This window comes from Lepidochelys olivacea (assembly GCF_965140295.1).
Source record: "Lepidochelys olivacea isolate rLepOli2 genome assembly, chromosome: 4".
NCBI lineage: Eukaryota > Metazoa > Chordata > Testudines > Cheloniidae > Lepidochelys > Lepidochelys olivacea.
Window position 1 is genome coordinate 134274072 of NC_140414.1, and position 12603 is coordinate 134286674.

Consider the following 12603-nt stretch of genomic DNA (forward strand, 5'->3'; position numbering starts at 1 on the left):
TGCTGACCCTATGAGCCAGATGACCATGGAAGCCTTCAAAACAATATTTTTGCAATGTTCTTTCTGTACAAAATGACATGTAATTAATGGACATTTTCCAGAAATGGGCTTTACCTGTCTGCCCAAGTCTACCACCAGGATGATCACAGATAGGTGCTGCTGCTGGAGAAACTTTTGAGAAACTGGAGAACTGGCAGGGAAAGTACAGGCGTATTGCATCAGGTGTTTTGAGATTGTTGCAAAATATCATCGACTTTCAATATCCTCAATGATATAACCTATTTAATGCAATGAAGAATACACTATTATATTTGAGTGGAAAGTCTCTTTTGCCCCTTATTATTCAAATTTCAAAAACTGTACATATTATACTCTTGTAAACATATCTCCCTGTCAAACATGCAGACTTGTCATGCTAACACACTTCCCATTAACACAATTATTCATGTCCACTGCCAGTACAGGTCAGATATTATGCCATCGGTATAAATACAGGTGAAAAACAGTCAATTAGATCTTTTGACAGGACTGTATCTTCATATGCTGAATAAGAGATGTAAAAGTAGAGCACGTAGGGATGAAAAAAATAGACATTCTGCACCAAAATCTTGTCAGTCTTACCTAGGGGCTACTGGTGCTCTGAGACCACTGTCTATCATGCTTACCAATATGCCTCATTCTTTCCTTGTACTCCCCATCTATTGTATCTTGTCTTATACTTGTATGGTTAGCTCATTGGGGCAGGGACCATCTTTTTGTTCGGTGTTTTACACCACCTACTCCTGGGGGTATAACGAGTGCTTCTAGGTGCTACAATAAGACAAATAAATAATAATTTGGCTAGCACCGCTATTATGTGAGTAAGGAAAACAGTTACTAAACTTTTCAGATGTAAAGCACTGGGTACAAATATTCCATGAAGGGCTAAACTTGCCAAGAAGCGCCTATCGCACAGACACTATTTAAGGTAAATAAAGATAGAAAGATCGGAAGGCTCTGGGTCATATTCTCCAGTATACTGTGTGACATTTGTGCTGTCCAGGCAACACACAGGGAATGGAAACGTCCCCTGATTTGCATTCCCCTGGCATGTGAGGAGTCCCCTGTGGGCATATAGCAGAGATAGCTGTCTCCTACGCCAGTGGTTCTCAACCAGGGGTACATGTACTCCTGGGGGTACTCAGAGGTCTTCCAGGAGGTACATCAACTCATCTAGATATTTGCCTAATTTTACAACAGGCTACATAAAAAGCACTAGCGAACTTAGTACAAACTAAAATTTCATACAAAGACTTGTTTATATTGTTCTATAAACTATACATTGAAATGTAATTACAATATTTATATTCCAATTGATTTAGTTTATGATTATATGGTAAATATGAGAAAGTCAGCAATTTTTCAGTAATAGCGTGCTGTGACACTTTTTTGTATTTTTATGTCTGATTTTGGAAGCAAGTAGTTTTTAAGTGAGGTGAAACTTGGGGGTATGCAAGACAAATCAGACTCCTGAAAGGGGTACAGTAGTCTGGAAAGGTTGAGAGCCAATGCCAGAGCCCACACCCCCAACAGAAGCCCTCACCCCCTTCTACACCCCAACCCTTTGCCCCAGCCCAGTGAAAATGACCAAGTGAGCAACGGTGGGGGAGAGCGAGCAAGGGAGGGAGGGGATGGAGTGAGTGGGGCAGGGCCTTGGAGAAGGGACGGGGCAGAAGTGGGGCCTCGGGGCAGGAGCGAGGCAAGGTTGTTCGGTTTTCTGCAATCAGAAAGTTTGCAACCCTAATTAACCACTCACCATTTCACAATTGCTTGTTAAACAGTAGAACGTGTTATTTTTACGGTTAGAGTTTGATTCTGCACCCACTGAAGTCAATGGCAAAGGTCCCAATGACTTTATGGCATAATCAGGCCCCTCCTGTATGAAAAAAATGCTCCTCTAGTTTTCCTGTCTTTATTAGAGACACAATTCCACTATAGGTACACATGGGAGATATAATATACTACTAAATCACATCAGAGGCTATAAACCACATTATATATTTCCCTGAAATGCCTTTTAGCTAGGGTTACATATGACTATCTATTGTATACCCAACCAACTGAACAAAACTGAAATATTTTATTTGGCACAGTCTAATCAGAATGCAATTCAGAAGCCATCGCTCCATTCAGCTTCCTGGCCTACTCCAAGCTTATTCCCTCTCCTCGGCTGTTGTCAAGGTTCCTTCCCCACTCTGAACTCTAGGGTATAGATGTGGGGACCTGCATGAAAGACCCCCTAAGCTTGTTCTTACCAGCTTAGGCTAAAAACTTCCCCAAGGTACAAATTTTGCCTTGTCCTTGAATAGTATGCTGCCACCACCAAGCGTTTTAAACAAAGAACAGGGAAACACACCAGTTGGAGATGTCTTCCCTCCAAAATATTCCCCCAAGCCCTACACCCCCTTTCCTAGTGAAGACTTAATAAGAATCCTCACCAATTTGTACAGGTGAACACAGACCCAAGCCCTTGGATCTTAACAATGAAAAATCAATCAGGTTCTTAAAAGAAGAATTTTAATTAAAGAAAAGGTAAAAGAATCACCTCTGTAAAATCAGAATGGTACATACCTTACAGGGTAATCAGATTCAAAACCTAGAGAATCCCTCTAGGCAAAACCTTAAGTTACAAAAAGACACAAAAACAGGAATATACATTCCCTCCAGCACAGCTTATTTTACCAGCTATTAAACAAAAGAAAATCTAACGCATTTTCTAGCTAGATTACTTACTAACTTAACGGGAGTAGGAAGGCTGCATTCTTGATCTGTTCCCGGCAAAAGCATCACCCAGACAGACAGAACCCTTTTCTCTTCCCCCCCGCCCCCGATTTGAAAGCATCTTGTCCCCTCATTGGTCATTTTGGGTCAGATGCCAACGAGCTTATCTGAGCTTCTTAACCCTTTACAGGTGAAAGGGTTTTGCCTCTGGCCAGGAGGGATTTTATAGCACTGTATACAGAAAGGTGGTTACCCTTCCCTTTATATTTATGACAGCTGTGAAAGATGGATAATTGTCCAGTCCATTCTAATGGCAGACTTGCTAAGTACAAAACAGCTGCCTCCACTAGGTTTCCTTAACTACGGTAGATTCAGTGGCATCTACCAGCATCAGGCAATTGGGTTACGTTCTATGTTTGTGAATAGATACTCAGGCACAGCACATAAGCACTACATATGGTCCTTTCAAAGTCAAAAAGGGAGTTTTCCCCATGCCATTTATCAATCTTGTCATAATAATCTAACTGGTGTGAATCCTCCCCAGGTCTCAGTCTGCTGGTCCCAAGCACACGATTCTGCTAAACTTCAGTTTTGTCTCTTTTCTAGTATATTTGTGAATCTTTCCTTTGTGACAAGCACCTAAGAGCTCAACTCCATCAAATTCTGAATGTTTTGACTATTGTCACTTATTCCAGAGCATGTCCAAAGCTGAGGACATTTCAATTTAAAACATTGCGGAGGGGGGGTAAATTTTCTTATTTTTATTATAATACTTTTTTTTTAATGATTTGATGAATCATGTACATTTGTCCTTTGCTGATTTTTTTTAAAGTGAGCTATAAAGGACAGCAGGCAAATAACATTTTTATTACTAAAAGTTTAACAAAGAAAGTCTGTTTCTGGGAGCCTGTTCTGAGCTCTGCATATAAAAATAAAGAAAAAGATACCAGCTAGGAAATGGCAATTGAAATTGATGGCTAACAAAGGTTCAGTTGCTTCCCTTAAAAGCCTTACTGCAGTAATTGAATATTTGTACTGAAATTGGAGGAGTTTTCAAATGAAAACAACAATAACAGATTATGCCGGCTGGAGGTATGTTAGACAACTTAAAAAACTGAAATAAGAAGTTTTTAAAATACATAAAGGCAAAGGCAAAATCCAAGCTTGGTCAGTGAACTATTTTTGACATCATTTGATATAGGGAAATCAAGATAGATCTTTTTGAACGTGGTTCTAATTACTATGTGGAAGGTGTAAGTTTCCTTTCCTTGATTCAATCATGAACAAATGTAACTTGCTGGTAGTCCACGCAGTCGCACAGCCTCTTTCGCACCTTAAAGGGCCCTAGCAGTTGCTAGAGCTTCCATAGCATAGGCCCGCTTTGCCCGTATTGCCGGGCTCTGCTGTCTGATACCCATCTGTTTTCAATTATCTTCTACTCTGAACTCTTCAGGCTACATTTTCAAAAAGGTGCTCCTCCTCTTTCATTCACAAAATCTGCATCTGGGAGGATACCGACAAAGCAAACAACAGGGTATTATTACTGCGGGTCAGGTCTTTCTCTTGCTGACATCTGTGGAGCCTCAGTGGAGTCACATGGGCTTAAAGGAGTATATTCTGGCTCTTTGTGTGCCATTAACTCCCTTTTTCCCTGCATAGCTCAGGTCCACGTTTACCGAACACTAGGGGCCTGATGCCTCGAACCATTATTCACATGTTTGTTGGAGAGCAAGGGTTTGCAGGGTTGGGCCACAGACTTTCATTTTGAAATTGTTTCTTTTCCTCCCTCTTTTATGATTCTCAGGCTATTATTTCTTACGTGCTAGCACAGAACAGGACTAAAACTAAGCTGGTTCTTGCCCTGGAGAGCTTACAGTCTAACAAGATAGATGCCGAGAAGATAGGGAGGCTTTCCATTGACTTCAGTGAGCTGTGGATCAGCCCTAGGATATACTTGGAAGCCCAGATAAGGGACTCCATTCTGTAAGTCCTCTCACTGTTCGTTTTTGCTCCATGCTTGCTAGATGGTCAGTCTGTTCAAGTCTCACTTCCTTGTTAGGAGGTATATAATATGTTTCTTTCTTGTTCTCTTGTGAAACTCAATGTTCCCAACATAGTGGTGCCACTTGACATTACATATCCCTCCAAAACACCTGCTATCAAATGCATCAAATCTTTTCTTGTCAGCTTGCGTAATGCCCCAGGTCTTTGCCGCATCGAGCAAAACTGATACCACACAGCTGTTGTAGAGTCTTATTTTTTGTTTTGCAGACATGTATGCTTTTGCCCTTGAATTTGTTTACATTGATTGTCACCTTGTATCAGTCATGCTTAAAATGATACCAAATAAAATCCAAAAAAAATTGGTCCAAAGCACCAGTAATGGAACTAATACAGCCTATGAAACATTAGCACTCCTAGGGGCCCGATATTAGAGAGAGAGGGAGCAGAAAACCAAACAAGCATTTTCCTTGATAAGCCAGGAAGGCATTATTGTGCCAAAAACATACTTGCCAATTCCTAATGAAGGTTTCAATTTTAGGTGCTTTCAGAATAATCACTTACATTTAGACATATTCATTGAGAAGGTGATCGCTTTTTTATCTTGTTCCAATTCTACTCAGAGTCATCAAACTAGTTTTCTGTGGCCAATTAGAAAAGCAAAAGGTAGTCAGAGGACAATATTTTGTCATCCATCACGAAGGATCCATTTTTTTTAGAAGAGCAAGTTCAGTATTTTAGAAAAAAATTTAATGAGATCTTGTGTCAAAATTTAAAAGGGGAAAAAAATCAGAAGGTAAAAGCATAAGACATGGATATACCTGCATTCCTCTGCCCAGATGTAGCCGATCGTTGTATTCATTTATTCATGTCCATCGCAGTGTTTGTATTTTTCTTGAAAAAATATAGACAATTTAAAAGAAAACTGACTGGCTGAGAATGATGCTTGCAATATTTAAATTAACCTTTCCTTGATTTATTATTGTTATTATTTATTATGTTATTGTATGTTTGCTTCTGTGTGTTGTGGAGTAGTGAGAACTTTTTTAATAAATGTAAAGAAAAACGTTACTGGAATTAGTGTCTAATTTACAGTAAAATTTAAGTTTAAGCAAAGAGTGTGATGTACAAAGTATATACACGTGTGTGTGCATACTAGATAAAAGTGGTCTATTGAGCAATACAAACTGTACACATTAGCAATATGAGCATTTTATGGCATTGCATATCTTAATAATCTTATTTAAAATAAGGATAATCTATCCTGGACTCTTTTTAGTTGATTACTTGGGAAGATAATTTTGTCAACTCTAAGGCTCTGATCCTGCAACAACTTATTTATGTACCTAACTTTCAGTATGTGAGTGGTCTGAACAAGTTCAATAGGAGTAATCACATATTTATGTTGAACATGGGTATCATATGTTAGCTCTGTTAGGGATGATCAGGATTTTCAGTTTGCAGTTTCACTATTTTGGCAATTAACATGGGTTTTGATAAACATTTCTGGTGTGTTAGAATAAGTTCTGTCTTCACAGATACCAAAGGTGAATATCCCAGAGCTCAGTATCAGACTGGTTCTATTAATTTTGTCCATCGATCTTTTAACTTTTTTTTATCAAAATTCAATCATTTTGAAATTTCAGAGATATTTTTATAATCATGGTAAATAAAGATAGCACTCGACAGAAAAGCATGTCTATTAATACTGCAACAGATAATTCTTTAAAAATTGCCCAGTAAATGCTGTCTTTGCAATGCCTGTTACAGATACTCCATTTATCATCATCCCATTAATATACATTTTAAAGTCAATGTTCTGTCCCTAAAAACACATTTCAAAAGTTATAGATCCAGCTGGGAGCTATTAAGAGCAAACTGGATCTTGAACTGGATTCTGATGCAATCATGCAAATATTTAGTCATGCAAATAATTCATATCCACAGGAATCGAAATCCAGTATTTTAAAGTTCATTCTTCGATGTGCGTTTGAGGCAGGAGAAGAGAAGTCGAATCATGACTTTTGAAGTGAAATCGTGGCCCCACTGAAATCAATGGTAGTTTTGCTGTTGACTTTGCCAGGGTTAGGATTTTACTCTCGGATTCTGTTCCCAGTTTATCATGTCAAGGATTACTCTTGTGAATACAGATGGTTGAGTTTTCCATCAGAAAAGGCCACTTCAACTAAACCAAATTTTTTCTCAAAATTTTTGATGAAATTTCATTTTAGAACAAAAAATGGAAAAAACAGTTTCCAAAAATAGGAATTGAAAGTTTGAGTATTTCATTCTGAAATTACTTTTATGTCCAAATCTGCTTTATTTTATACAAGATGGTCAAAAATTAAATGGACCATTCTGAGTGACCCAAAATGAATTGTTTCTTCTCACAGCCATGAACATTTTGGATTTTCATACCTATGTAGGGTGAAACATTATTTTCAAAATCCCAAATTTCCACAGAATGGGTCAGTTGCAATAGCATTAAAGCAAAAACACAACAAATACATAATCCAAGAGTAATTTAAAAATATACAATGTTAATAACGATAGAAATTTAGATTTTTATGAGTACATTTCTTTCCCATCGTTTATTTTCCTTCCCTCTTCTCCCCTCTCTCCCAAATTCTTTCTGGTCATGAAAAGTGCAAAAGTATGCAGTTTTAAAATGGATATCATTCTTCTAAACAGGTTTTAGAATGGCTGTTTTATTCTATCATACTTTACAGTAATCCTGACAGGTCAAAACTTTGATTCCTCTTCCTACTGATATGATTGAAAACAGAATCAAACCCCAGAACTGCAACTGCTTTAACACTAAAATAGGAAAGATACAGTGGGCCAGATCTTGATTTCAATGGACTACTCACCTGGGTAAGGACTGCAAGACCTAGCTCAGATCCTGTATACACACACACACACACGCTTAATATTTTTAAAAAGAAATATTCATTTTTCAGCTGTATTAAGTGACATAAATATTCTTTAACAGCATGAAATCCTGTGTCAATTAGATATTTGAAGTCTGCTTAAATAGGATTTATTCTGAACCCTACAGTAGCACAGTAATGAGATAGAACATTTTGAAAGCTTTAAAACGTGGTCTGGATATTGTACAGAAGGTGCGATTTTTATAGCAACAATGACCTCAGATGTAGGTGCTTATTAACTGTCTTTTCTGCCAAAACCGTGTCAAGTGAACCAAAAAGAGCCCTGCTGACAGTGAACACACATGTGTCTGAGATCATTATTTCTGGGCAGTGAGGCAACAAAGTCGCGTCAGCAGAGGTACCTGAGCTATATAGTACAAGTATAAAGTGCCGTAAAACATAAGTTATTTAACTAGCACCATTAGTAAAGCGCCGTGTGATCTTGCTTTGCTTTAAATGAAACCTCTTTTTCAAATGCATTTAAATGGGCCAGAAGGTCTGATTGCTGTTGAAAACTGTTGCAACTGGCTTCGAATCAGAAGAGTTAGATAGGGGCAGCTCCAGGAACTTTGTGTAATACAGATGAAGGGAATAGATTATACTGGAGTATTATTTGCACTATAGTAGCATCTAGAGCGCCCAAGCAAGATTTAGGGTCTCATTGTAGCACATGGTGACAGGCAGTCCTTGCCCTCATTTAAACAAAGAGGGAGGGGAGACCGAGAGATGAAGTGTCTTGCCCCAGATCACTGACAGGGTTGTGAATAGAACCCAAATCTCCTGACTTTACTCTCATGCTCTGTCCACTAGACCATGCTACCGTGTTTGGTGAAAAAAAGCAGAAAAACTAAATACCTGTGGTTGTAGAAGTGACTTTAAGAACCATTTTATCAATGAGCAGAAGGGGCTAGGCAGGAAGAATTGTGGCTCAAGGAGGCCAATTCTGTGTCATGTTGATCACCCACCAAAGTTCAGTATTTTGCAGAAGGGATTCAGCACTGCTCAGGATCAAAACTGTGTGTCCATTTCAAATCCTTTGGCATGAGATAACGTTAAATCTATGGATATGTCTGCACAGCAAACCAAATGTGTGACTGCAGCATGTTTAGGCATAAGCCAGGCTAGCTTTGATCTGTCTAGATCAAACCCAGCTCAAGTAACAACAGCAATTTAGTGAGGTGGCATGGGCAAGGTGCTCGGATATGCACCCTGGGTCCTGGGCAGGGTTATATTCAGGAGGCAAGCCTATGCTGCTTTCTCTGCTCCCATGCTACGCTGCTCCTGTTCCTCGAGCTAGCTTAGATGTAGCTAGATCAAAGTGACCTCAGGTATATCCACATGTGCGGCCCTCACACCTCCTGATTGCACTGTAGACGTACTCTGTGAAACATTTTCTGGCAAGAAATATAACGCCATTTGCATGAGGGATATGACAGACATCTCCATGGGCAGCCCACAACAAGGGCAGCTTTCAGGGCTGGCAGTGCAATCAGTGATGCTCCCTTGGGGTTGGGTTTGATCAGTGAAGCTGATGAGTTGAATCACTGCCTGACTCTTCACATCATATTACAGCAACCATCTTCAGTGGAAGCACTGCAGCCAACAGTGCCTAGTTCAACAACTGCCGGCAGGGAATTTTCTGGGAGGGGTCCTTGGCTCTGAACTGATCCTCCCTTCCCCCCGCCCCCTTAGTTTCAAGCAGTCCAGATTTGTTGCTCTTTAGGTTTTGCTGAAAGACCTATCTATTTCCTAGGCCTTTCTGGGAGGAGTAGATTGAAGGAAATGGGGGTAGTCAGCAGTGGCTAACATGCCTATGAGGGGTTAGAGCAGTGGTGGGCAACCTGCGGTCCACGGGCCGCATGCGGCCCATAAGGGTAATCCGCTGGAGGGCTGCGAGACGTTTTGCTGACATTGACTGTCTGCAGGCATGGCCCCCCGCAGCTCCCAGTTCCGCAGTTCGCCGTTCCCAATCAATGGGAGCTGTGGGAAGTAGCAGCCAGCACGTCCCTGAGGCACGCCAGAACGGTGAACCGCAGCCACTGGGAGTTTCGGGGGGCCGTGCCTGCGGACGGTCAATGTCAGCAAAAGGTCTCTTGGCCCGCCAGTGGATTACTAGCAGGTTGCTCACCACTGGGTTAGAGTGTTATTTGTGATCTGAGTGCAGTACCATGTGAAGTGGCTTTGGGCAGTAATGTCATTTGTATTAAGGATAGTTATCCTTAGGTGCTATCTTTAACAGATGCCTAGCGCTTGCATTAGGACTCTTAATAAGTCTAAAGAAAATAAAATTAGTAAATATGCCACTGCTATAAAGATTCTGATCTTAACTTTATTTCTTCCTGTCTCAATAGGATCAGAGTCAGGATTCAGAAAGGCTTTAGCAGCAAAAGGAAATGAATCCCCCCCGACCCCTGTTTTGCAATCTGTTAAGATTGTATGTAACTAATATAGCACTAGGAGTGATAACCCTTTTGTGGAATTTGTACTTGAGGTCCCAGAGAGAGCACTGCCCTGAAACATCCATTCAGGGGGAGGAGGGGCGGGGGGGAGCGGGGAGATGTTGTAAAGAAATGATAAAGCAACTAGTCTGAATTTTTAATTGTGAAAGGAGGAATCGTGGCAATTTAAGAACAGGAAAAAATACTGATTGATTTAGAGGCATGTCTCTAGCATGCATCACTGTAGCATTTCACAAGCATTAATGAATTTACATTCACAAAACCCTGATATCATTAACTCCATTTTACAAATGGTGAAACGGAGGCAGAGTGAGGTTAAGTGGGTTGTGCAACATCACATAAAGGTACACTGTAAATCAAACTATACAGGCATGAGGGACCATGGGGCGGGGCGGGGGGAGTGTTTTATTCTCCCTTATGATCCTTCACTGCTCCCACCACTGTCCTCTCCTCACTGTAAAAAGATAGGCAAGGAGAGAGGCAGGAGTAGCAGAACGTTGGTAATGCTCCACCCCATATACACCAGCCAGCAGAGCTAAGCCAGCATGAGGGTGAAGGGTGAGAGGTAGGGGCTGGAGGGTGAAGGATGGCAGTTGGTTACTGGAAGGGACCAGGAACAAGACTTGTTGAGATCTAAAGGAAAGGAATTCAGTGCAAGCACAGGGGCTCTGGCAGAGAGGGGCTGGAGGGAAGATGGAGCAAATACGTTCTTGGAGTTTGACCCTACAAAGCTTACTCAGACCTATTAACAGCAGTTAATGTCCCATTTCAAGGCCCTGGCTTTAAAAGCAGAAAGGGAATCATTGACTCAAAGACCAAATAACTTTCAAAAGTCAGTTTTACTGCATGCCCAAGTCAAATATACCAGCGCTGTGTGTGAGCATACTGTATGCTCAGCAGCTGGACAACGCTACTTTCTTTTATCCAAATGGTAGGGAGGATGTCCAGAAGTTTTGGATAACCATACATTTTGGGTAAAAAGGATGTGATCAACTAACATACCGCTACACTGGGGGACACTGTGGATTCAGATAACAAGGATTTTTGGGGAGAAAAGGAAGTTAAATCAGATGCTGCTAGTTAACCTCTCAATACTAGAATAGGGAACTTTCTATGAAACCAAAAAGTAAAAAAAAAAACAAAAACAAAAACAAACAAACAAAAAGATAGAAGGAAATACTATTTTTAAAAACCAAAACATGTAATTAACTGATAGAACTCATTGCTGCAAGAAATTTCTCAAGCTAGGAGTTTAGAAGGGTTCATAAAAGGCTTGAACATTGATTTGGATAATGAGACAATAGATAAAATATCAATAAAGGACATAGGCTCTCATGCTTCAGAGCACAAACCAACCATTACCTGACCCAAGTAAGAAGACATTTTGTCATGTGGACACGTTATTTCAAAACTGGCTGTTATGGGGTTTCTGGCCACATTCTCTGAAGCATTTGGTATAGGCCACCATAGAAGCCAGCATGCCAGACTAGATTGGCCCTGGCATGATCTACCAGGATGGACATTGCTACAGTATGTTCCTGCTTTTACACTGTGTTAATAAAAAGGGAACAGCTGAGAGGAAAATGAAAAAGGTAATTAATCAAGCCTAATATTTAGTTGGGGATTGGTCTTGCTTTGAGCAGGGGGTTGGACTAGATGACCTCCTGAGGTCCCTGCCAACCCTGATATTCTATGATTCTATGAATAATAGAAATGAAGTGTGCTTATAAACCTAGATATGTGGTGACCTTCTGTAGACTTCTTTGAGACAGATCTGAAACATGTTGCAATAAGAAAACTACAGCCTGAAGGTAGTGGTCACTCTTCTTAGCAACTGGAGAAGGGTACACGTATTGGGTTAACAAGCAAAAGTGAGGCAAAGAGTAGCAATAATAAAGGGCCAGATCCTCAGATGCTGTAAACTGGAGAATGGCACTAAGCTGATTTACATCACTTGGGGTTCAGGGCCAATATATGTTACAGATAAAAAAATGAAATATTGCAAAGACTGGTTGCAGGATAGGAGCATAACTGGGACAACTGGGTAAGAAGAGAATGGTGCATCCTTCTCCCCTGTTCCTTTTTTGTCCATATGCTGTTTTATTAGGTTGTGAGCTCTTTGGGGCCAGGCCCCATCTTACCAAATACCCTACAGTACCACTTTGGGGCACTATATAACCAACAAATAATACTAAGTTAACACAGGATGGCTTAAAAAGGACCTGCTCCTGAAGAGAATTGTATTGTTGACGGCTGGTGTTTTGAGTGGTGATGCAGCTCTTTCTCACAAATATTGAACATGACAGGGTTCAAATTCAGTTGCCAGAACTGGTGGCCAAGGGAAAAAGCACTTTCATTAAGTCTGAGACCCCATCATGACAGGCTCAACACTGACCTCATTTGAGTAAATGTGACTCTCTAATATTCCACAAAATACAGTGTCCCACTTATTG